This window comes from Pan troglodytes, chromosome 22 (genome assembly GCF_028858775.2).
Source record: "Pan troglodytes isolate AG18354 chromosome 22, NHGRI_mPanTro3-v2.0_pri, whole genome shotgun sequence".
In the NCBI taxonomy this organism is placed as follows: domain Eukaryota; kingdom Metazoa; phylum Chordata; class Mammalia; order Primates; family Hominidae; genus Pan; species Pan troglodytes.
Genome location: NC_072420.2, coordinates 34,684,743 through 34,693,660, shown reverse-complemented (window position 1 = coordinate 34,693,660; position 8,918 = coordinate 34,684,743). Strand labels below are relative to the sequence as shown.

The following is an 8,918-nucleotide window of genomic DNA, read 5'->3' as shown; positions in this document are numbered from 1 at the left end:
GAAAATACGAATCCTTCCTAGGTTCTTCTCCACGTCCTTTTCCTCCCCTTCCTTCCTGCTCCCCCAATCCAGTGCCAAATGTCAACCGGGAGCATCAAGTTGACCCGACATTTTCTGAACTGGCAGTTCCCTTCTGGGCCGTGCAGCACAAATAGACATCTTCCGCATTGGCTGAAAACAAAGTTGGAAAGACCAGACTACATTTAAAAAAAAGAAGAAGAGAAGAAGAAGAAAAGAAAAGGTAAAAACAGATGACACTGCCCCTCCCACTATTTATGCCCCTCCCCAGATTGCTGTCTCCAAATACAAAATGCCGCCTGGAATCCCGGCCAGTGCTCCAGCACAGCCTCAGAGACCAGAACAGAAGTTACCTGAAAACGAAGGGCACGCCTGTTTCAGATCTGAGCTGGCACTAGGATGTATCCTTCGCCTCTGGAATCTGGAGCCCGCACCGACTCCACAGGCGGGGCAGAGGCCAAAAGTCAGGCCTGGAGGCTGATTTCTAAGCAGACAGCCCAGCTCTCAGCAGAACACCTAGGGAAGGGTGGCAAAAATTATGCAGCCTCACGTGCCACGCCAGCCTGGCTCATGCACTTGCATATTTTGGGCCTTCCCTCAGCTGATGGGGACTGCTTGCATGGAATGACCTGGCGCCCCTGGGCCAGGGACAACTTTGTTTTCGAAAACATTGTTTCCTGTAACAGCTCATGAAGAACTGAAAACCTCACAGATGGAATGCCCCCAGACGCCAGAAACTCTGCACACCATCTCCCAGTCAAAGATGATGATTCTCCTGACATTATAGTCTCCTCAACCTCTTCCTGTGGCAGGTACCCGTCCCCAAAGTGGTTCAGGCCAGGCCTGCACTTCCAGAATGAATGGTGTTCTTCAAAGGACATCCCCCCATGAAGGGCAGGAGGGTTACTTGGTCATCCAAGGCAACTGTGGTAAATGGCAAGGTGACTCCAGGTTGTCACAGCGATAAAAATGCTGCCACGTGAAAGAGGGTGCCCAGGTAGAGACTCACCTAATCCATCACAATGATCCAGAGACACGGCTCCGCTGGGGTTTTATCCCATGTAAGAGGAGAGGGAACAGGGATGGGTGCCCCAGGTCACACCAGCAGACTGAGGGATCCTTTGACTCCACATTTTTTCCAGCACTCCAGAATATTGAGAATAAATGACACATTTACTGAGACCATTCATTCAAGGTGGTTGCATGCAAATGAAGTTATTGTGGCTTACATGCGTGAGTTATTACGAGTTCAAGGCCATGTGTCTGAATATAAGCTGGGATGCCTTTTCTTCTCACCTAGGAGACAATAGAATGTTCCATGAGGATCAAAGAGCCATGAGGGCCAGGCCAATGTGGGAGAAGGAGTGTGGAGAGAGGTGTCTGGGAAAAGAGAAAATCGGCAGTACCACTAGGTGCATTAGAATAGAGTAAGGAGCTGCCAGAAGGCGTGAGCTGGGAGCGGACAGCCCCCACAGATGCAACGCCTCAGCCAGCAGCACCAGGCAAGAGATGGTGAGGAAGAAGGAGTTGATTCAGATCAAGTCCAGGAACCAATGGGAACTGTCCCCAGGCTGGCCAGAGCAATCCTCTGCTTCCACGACTGCCTGAGAGAGTCCAGTCACTGCACACTCATGTCCTCACTGCAGGATCAACACTGTGGCTCTGGAAGACCTGACTGAATGAGTATCCCTGGTGACCTCCCAGGAGAAGTCACTGAGGGGATCAGAGTGGGTAACCCACTGGCTGCACCCAGGGCCTCTGACCAAACAGGAAAGATGGAGAGCAAGCAGTTGGCTGGCCCAGGACACTCAGGCCAGATGCGGGAGGGGTTGTTGCATTTAATAAAAATGAGTGTTAAATCATGATCTGGGAGAAATTGTAAGCTTCATCACCACTGGTGGGAATGCAAAATGATGCAGGTGCAGCCACCATGGAAAACAGTTCGGTGGTTCATCAAGTTAAGCACAGAATTACCGCTTGACCCAGCAATTCCATTCCTAGGTATATACCAAAAAGAACTGAAAGCAGATGTTCAAACAAAAATGTATGCAGAATGTTCATTATAGTTCATAGCAGCACTATTCATAATAGCCAGAAGATGGAAACAACCCAAATGTTCATCGATAAATGAATAAACAAAATATGGCAAACCCACACAACTGAACACTATTCAGCCGTAAGAAGAAATGAAATACTGATACATGCTACAACGTGGGTGAACCCGAGAGCATTATGCTGACAGAAAGAAGCCAGACACAAAAGGCCACATGTTGTATGACTCCACTATATGAAATAGCCAAAATAGGGCCAGGAGTGATGGCTCATGCCTGTAATCCCAAAACTTTGGGAAGCTGAGGCGGGCGGATCACTTGAGGCCAGGAGTTTGAGACCAGCCTGGGCAACATGGTGAAACCCTGTCTCTACTAAAAAAAAAAAAAAAGAAAGAAAATAAAAATTAGTCGCACATGGTGGCAGGCACCTGTAATCCCTGCTATTCAGGAGGCTGAGGCAGGAGAATCACTTGAACCCAGGAAGTGGAGGTTGCAGTGAGCCGAGATCACGCCACTGCACTCCAGCCTGGGTGACAGAGTGAGACACTCCATCTTTAAAAAGAGAAGAGAAGAGAACAGAAGAGAACAGAAGAGAAGAGATCCAAAATAGGCAAATCTATGCAGACGGACACAGATTCATGGTAGCCAGGAACGGGAGAAGGGTGAAGAGCCAGGGAGAGGCTGCTAATGAGTATAGATATTCTATCTGGGATGATGAGCAAATTCTGGAACTAGAGTATACTTAAAACCGCGGAATTGGACACTTTGAAATGGTTAAATTGGCAGAGGGCCCCCCATCCCTCCCCCAAAAAAGATATCCAGCAATTTTCCTCCTTCCTAAGTTCACAGACTTTGATTTATTTGAAAAGAAACTTGATCCACAACAGATTAAAAGCAAAGTTGCAAGCTTTTAGTCATTCTCTGATGTCAGATTTGCGTCATCTGGAAGCGACATTGTGTTTGGAGACTCTGCTCTGAGAAGCTGGTCCTGAAGGAGGACAGTGTCTGGCCATCCCCATCCAAGTCGCTGTCCAGTAACACCCCTTAGCTTTGCAGAGGACTTGCGAGACCTTTGCAAGACCTCGCTTTTCACTTCTCATCCCCGCTTCTACATTGTGACAGACAGACGGGGCTGTGGTTATTTCCTTAATACAGAGGAAGAAGCTGAGGTTCTTGGGGATGAGGGCCAGTTGAAGGTCATCACAGCCTGAGGGAAGCAGCATCTAGACTCTGTCCAGTGCTGCTTTCCCCCATGAGCACCTCCCTGGTTTTGACATATCATCTCAGGCTAAACGCCTCAGAATCTTTGGCAGAGAACCACTGTGAAGCTCCACAGTGGGTTGCCTGAGCGCAGTAGTTACATCAGAGAGACGTATTCTTTCTCCAATTCTGCCCCTAGGGAGGCAGCTGGCCTGCCTGAAGGCAGCAGGGAGTGGTGAGGAAATGAAGTAAAACTCAGGGTCTTAACACCAATACTAGAGGTTTTTTTCTCTTTTTATTTCTTTCCCCAGGATTAGTCACCGGGCCATATCCTTTTATCGCAAGAACCCAAATACTCTTAGATTCAACCACGTGAAATCTGCATATGTGTGGAAGTATAGTGAGTAGAATTTTGTCCCTCAAAAAGATATGTTGAAGTCCTAGTTCCCATACGTGTGATGATGGCTTTATTTGGAAACAGCGTCTTTATCAATGCAATCACATTAATATGAAGTCATACCAGATTAGGGTGGGCCCTGATCCAATGACTAACATCCTTATAAGAAGAGCGACATTTGGACATAGAGACATGGAAGCGACCCAGGGATGTAGGCACGTGGTGACCGAAGCAGAGACTGGAATGATGCAGCTGTAAGCCAAGGAATGCCAAGGAGTGCAGGCAGCTGCTAGAAACCAGGAGCTTTTCCTAGAGCTGTCTTTGGGAGCATGGCCCTGCTGTCACCTTGATTGATTGAAAGAATACCCTCTAGAACTGCGAGAGAATCCATTTCCATTGTTTTAAGTCACTCAGTTTGTAGTAAATAGTTCCTGTAGCCCCAGGAAATTACTAATATAGTAAGAGCAAGACTGTTGGATGCTGGTCCTTTCACATGCCACCATCTCACAATGGGTCAGGAGCCTGTTATGGGTTGCTCAACTTCAGCCATCCACAAGATGCACAGCTGGCCCCAGGGGAAGAGGCAAGCAGCCTTGGCTTGCTGGGCCCCTGGGCTTGGTTGCTCACGGAGCAGGCACCATCTTGGCATCCTTGACTCACAGCAACGGTTACTGGCTCTTGACAGGCCCTGGACAGACCTCAGTCCATGCACTTCTCTCTTCTCTCATGACTCACTCTCCTAGCCAAGAGTTTGGCAAACAGCTTCTACAAAGGGAAGTATATTCACCTTTGTGGGCCACGTGGTCTCTGCCATGACCTCTGAACCCTGCTGCTGTAGTGTGGAAGCAGCCATAACAATACCTAAATGAGTGAGCATGCTATGTTCCTATAAAACTTTATTTGTGGACATTGAAACTTGAATTTCATATAATTTTCGTGTGTCACAAAATGGTATTATTGAAAAATTTTTTTCAAATATTCAAATATGTGAAAACCATTCTTAGCTTGGCAAGCAGTACAAAAACAGGCAGCAGTGGCCGGTCACGGTGGCTCATGCCTGTAATCTCAGCACTTTCGGAGGCCGAGGCAGGCGGATCACGAGGTCAGGAGATCCAGACCACGGTGAAATCCCGCCTCTACTAAAAATACAAAAAATTAGCTGGGCGTGGTGGCAGGCAACTGTAGTCCCAGCTACTCGGGAGGCTGAGGCAGGAGAATGGCGTGAACCCGGGAGGCGTTCACTGCACTCCAGCTGCACTGCACTCCAGCCTGGGTGACAGAGCGAGACTCTGCCTCCAAAAAAAAAAAGAAACAAAAACGTGAAAACCATTCTTAGCTTGCCAAGCGGTACAAAAACAGGCAGTGGTGGCCAGGTGCGGTGGTTCATGCCTGGCCAGCACTTTGGGAGGCCAAGGCAGGTGGATCACCTGAGATCAGGAGTTTGAGACCAACCTGGCCAACATGGTGAAACCCATCTCTATTAAAAGCACTAAAATTAGCCGGGCGTGGTGGTGGACACCTATAATCCCAGCTACTCGGGGGGCTGAGGCAAGAGAATCGCTTGAACCCGGGAGGCAGAGGTTGCAGTGAGTCAAGGTCATGCCTGGGTAACAAGAGCGAAACTGTCTAGGGGGAAAAAAAAGTCAGGCAGCAGCCCTGTGGCTATAAATGCTAAATATATCAGATGATCCACAAATTCCTGTCTCCAACTCAGGTGTCTTCTGAGCTTCAAATAACTCCATCTATGTCCACTTGGATGTAGAATGTGTATTAGGTTTTTCAAACGTAACGTATTCTAAATACCACTTTTGCTCTCCCTCCCCACCTATACCTATCCCATCCCTGTGGTTTTCTAACATTAGTATACCCCATCTCAGAATTTAAATAACCAATCAGGCCAGGTGCATGGCTCACACCTATAATCCCAGCACTTTGGGAGGCTGAGGCAGGTGGATCACCTGAGGTCAGGAGTTTGAGACCAGCCTGGCCAACATGATGAAACCCCGTCTCTACTAAAAATACAAAAATTAGCCGGGCTTGGTGGCACATGCCTGTAACCCCAGCTACTAGGGAGGCTGAGGTGCGAGAATCACTTCAGAAGGCACCAGAAACTCTGCACACCATTTCCCAGTCAAAGATGATGATTCTCGTGACATTATTGTCTCCTCAACCTCTTCCTGTGGGCAGGTACCCGTCCCCAAAGGCGGTTGGATCCAGGCCTGCATTTTCAGAATTAATGGTGCAAGGAGGCAGAGGTTGCAGTGAGCAGAGATCGTGTCACTGCACTCCAGCCTGGGTGACAGAACGAGACTCCATCTCAAAAATTAAAAATAAATAAATAAATCAAAAACAGAATCTCCACATGATTCAGTAATTCCATTTCTGGGTATATATCCAAAACAATTAAAAGCAGGGTCACAAAGAGATAATCGTATACCCATATTTACAGCAATATTATTCACTATAGCAACCCAAGTGTCCATCCACAGGTGAACAGATAAGCTAAATGTAGTCTATGCGTACAATGGAATATTACACAGTGTTAAGAAGGAAGGAAAATCTGACACATGCTACAACATGGATGAATATTAAGGACATTATGCAAAGTGAAATAAGTCTGTCACAAAAGGACACACACTGTGTGATTCCACTTAGATGAGATACCCCAAGTACTAACATTTACAGAGACAGAAAGAAAAATGGCAGTTGCCACGAACGAGAGGGAAGAGGAAATGCGAACTGTTGAAATGGCATAGAGTTTTAATTTTGCAAGATGCAGAGAGTTCTGGAGACGGGTTGAACAATGATGTAAATGTATTTAACACTACTGAACTGCATACTTAAAATGGTAAAGGTAGTACATTTTATGGTTTATATTTTATTTTTGTATTTTATATTTTGTATTTTGCCACAATCTTTTCCAAAAATCCAATTCCCTCCTCGTTCTCTGTGCCCCTCTGTGATCCGGCCCTGCCTCCATATCTGACCTCATTTTCTATGCCGCCTCCTCTACTCCCTCAGCTCCAGCCATTCTGGCTTTCTGGCTAACACCCGTTAAAGCGTTTAACACCCACTAAGGCATTTCCACCTGGAATCTTCTTCCTCCAGAGAGTCTCGTGACTTACCCTTCCACTCCCACAGGGTCTGCTCAAGGAGACCTTCCCTCACCACCCTTTCTAGAATGGCAGCCACCCTGACTTTGTTCCTTTTTGCCACACTTCCTAACTTGACATTAGGTTGTTTGTTTATTTAGAGACAGGGTCTCGCTCTGTGGCCCAGGCTGGAGTGCAGTGGTGTGATCACAGCTCACTGCAGCCTCAACCTCCCAGGCTCAAGTGATAAACCCGCCTCAGCCTCCTGAGGCCTCTGGTCCCGAGGGACCAGAGACTCATGCCATCACCCCCAGCTAATTTTTTGATTTTTTTGTAGAGACAGGGTCTTGGTTGCCCAGGCTTATCTTGAACTCCCGAGTTAAAGCAATCCTCCCATCGTCACCTCCCAAAGTGCTAGGATTCCAGGAGTGAGCCATCACACCCGGCCAACATTATAGGTGCAATTGTCTGCTTGTTTATTCTTTCTTCTTGTGAGAGCAGGAGTTTTTGTCTGCTTAGCTTACCACATAGCTCCTGGCACACAGTAGATGCTCAATAAATACACTGTCTGTGCAATGAGCTGCTGAGAGAATAAATGTGAGCCCTGCAATACAATCTCACATAGAAAGACAAGGGTGGGGGACCCCAGGGACTTCAAATCACCCTCTTACTGCTCAGTAAATGCAACTTTTTCCCTGGACAATAAAGAATGGAATTGTATATGTAAAATACTGAGAGCTCTTAGAGAAAATAGTTACAAAATTCGTAGCAACCCGCACACAGCAAAGCTCAATATTCACGGAATGCAGATCTTTAGTACTGGCATGATTTTAAAATTCAAACATAAGCTGTTTTTCCACGTTCTTTAACCACAAATAAGGCTGCTGGTCTGGGGTCAGGATACCATGGAGTCAGGTGGACTCCTGGGTGACTAGTGCCACCACTCACTTGCAGTGTGACCTTGAGGAAGCCACTGTTCCCTCACTGGGCCTCCGTTTTCTTTCCAGTCCTAATTAAGGACCAGGTTGCTTCCCATGGGTCACTTCCGACTTGAACATTTTTGCAACTTCAAAAAGTTATAGTTCATTCATTCTTCAAGATTTCTGAGAATTTAAGTTCATCTGAAACTGCTCATTGGTAAGGTTCCTTTTTCTGTCCTTCCATCAATTGGCAATGCAATACAGAAAAACAATTCTACCCAGGAGTAAAACCACAATGATTCATGTCATGTCAAACCCAAATGCAATGGGGAGAGGAGGGAATAGGGATATTTACTCATTCTTGGAATAAGAAGGAGTTTGAACTCAAAACTGCATTATTCACGGTAACATCATTCATCATGACAAGCTGCTGTGTTTTTCATGAGGTTGTAAGATGTAATTGCTCAGGCATTCAGATGGTATTAGAACGAGGGAGTGTCATCCTATCAATAAAAACAGAACAAACTCTTTCTTTGGGGAGGCCAAGAGTGGGGCTTAAGGGAAGGGCACAGCGAGGGAGACAGAGGCTGGGGCAACAAGCACTGGGGCGGGGGGTGGGGTGGGTGCTGCAGTTCCCCACGCCTAGCCCGCCCTTCCTACAAGCCTGCCCCGGACTCACCAGCAGCTGAAATGAAGCAGGAAGTGGAGCAGGGGATCTGTGGGCCCCACAAGCTCAGAGGAAGGAGGGCAGCAGGGACTTTCAGTGCGTGGCTATAGGAAATTTACCAAGTGGAACAGGAGACTCCAAAGAGTTCGTGTGCTTTTCCGAAGAAGTGTCCAAAGGCACTTAGGCCAAAAATAGATGAATAGATGAGTGAGTGAGTGAGTGAGTGTACGTGTGTGTACGTGTGTCAGTTCTGGTAATCTGCAAAGACAAGACTGGCTTTCCCCAACTTAATCCTCCCACCAACCCCCACACCCCCTTCCGTTCTTGCATGTCTGAGCCTGCCTGTCTGGCAGAGGGAGAGGTGAACCCAGCAGCCTCTGGGGAGAACTAGAAAGGAAGATAAAATAAGGCTAAGAAGTTTGGCCACCCCTGCTCCCCTGAAAAAAGCTGCTATCATCAAAGGGGAAGGGCCATTATACTGATAGTCTACTCTGGCCTCTGTGACCAGAATTTGTTCTTGTGGAATGTAGCCGGAGAATCTACAAGTGAAAACGCAAGGCGTTGTTTTCACCA

At 47.2% G+C, this 8,918-nt stretch overlaps 1 long non-coding RNA gene across 1 annotated transcript; it reads right to left on the bottom strand.

The window, feature by feature from the left end:
• Window positions 1–371: 371 nt before the first annotated feature.
• Window positions 372–8,572, bottom strand: LOC101057558 (uncharacterized). The gene is made up of 3 exons (XR_001712576.4): window positions 8,358–8,572; window positions 1,028–1,314; window positions 372–534 (listed from the first exon to the last, which is right to left on the bottom strand). It is a non-coding gene; the product is annotated as an uncharacterized LOC101057558 (long non-coding RNA).
• Between the last annotated feature and the right edge of the window lie 346 nt (window positions 8,573–8,918).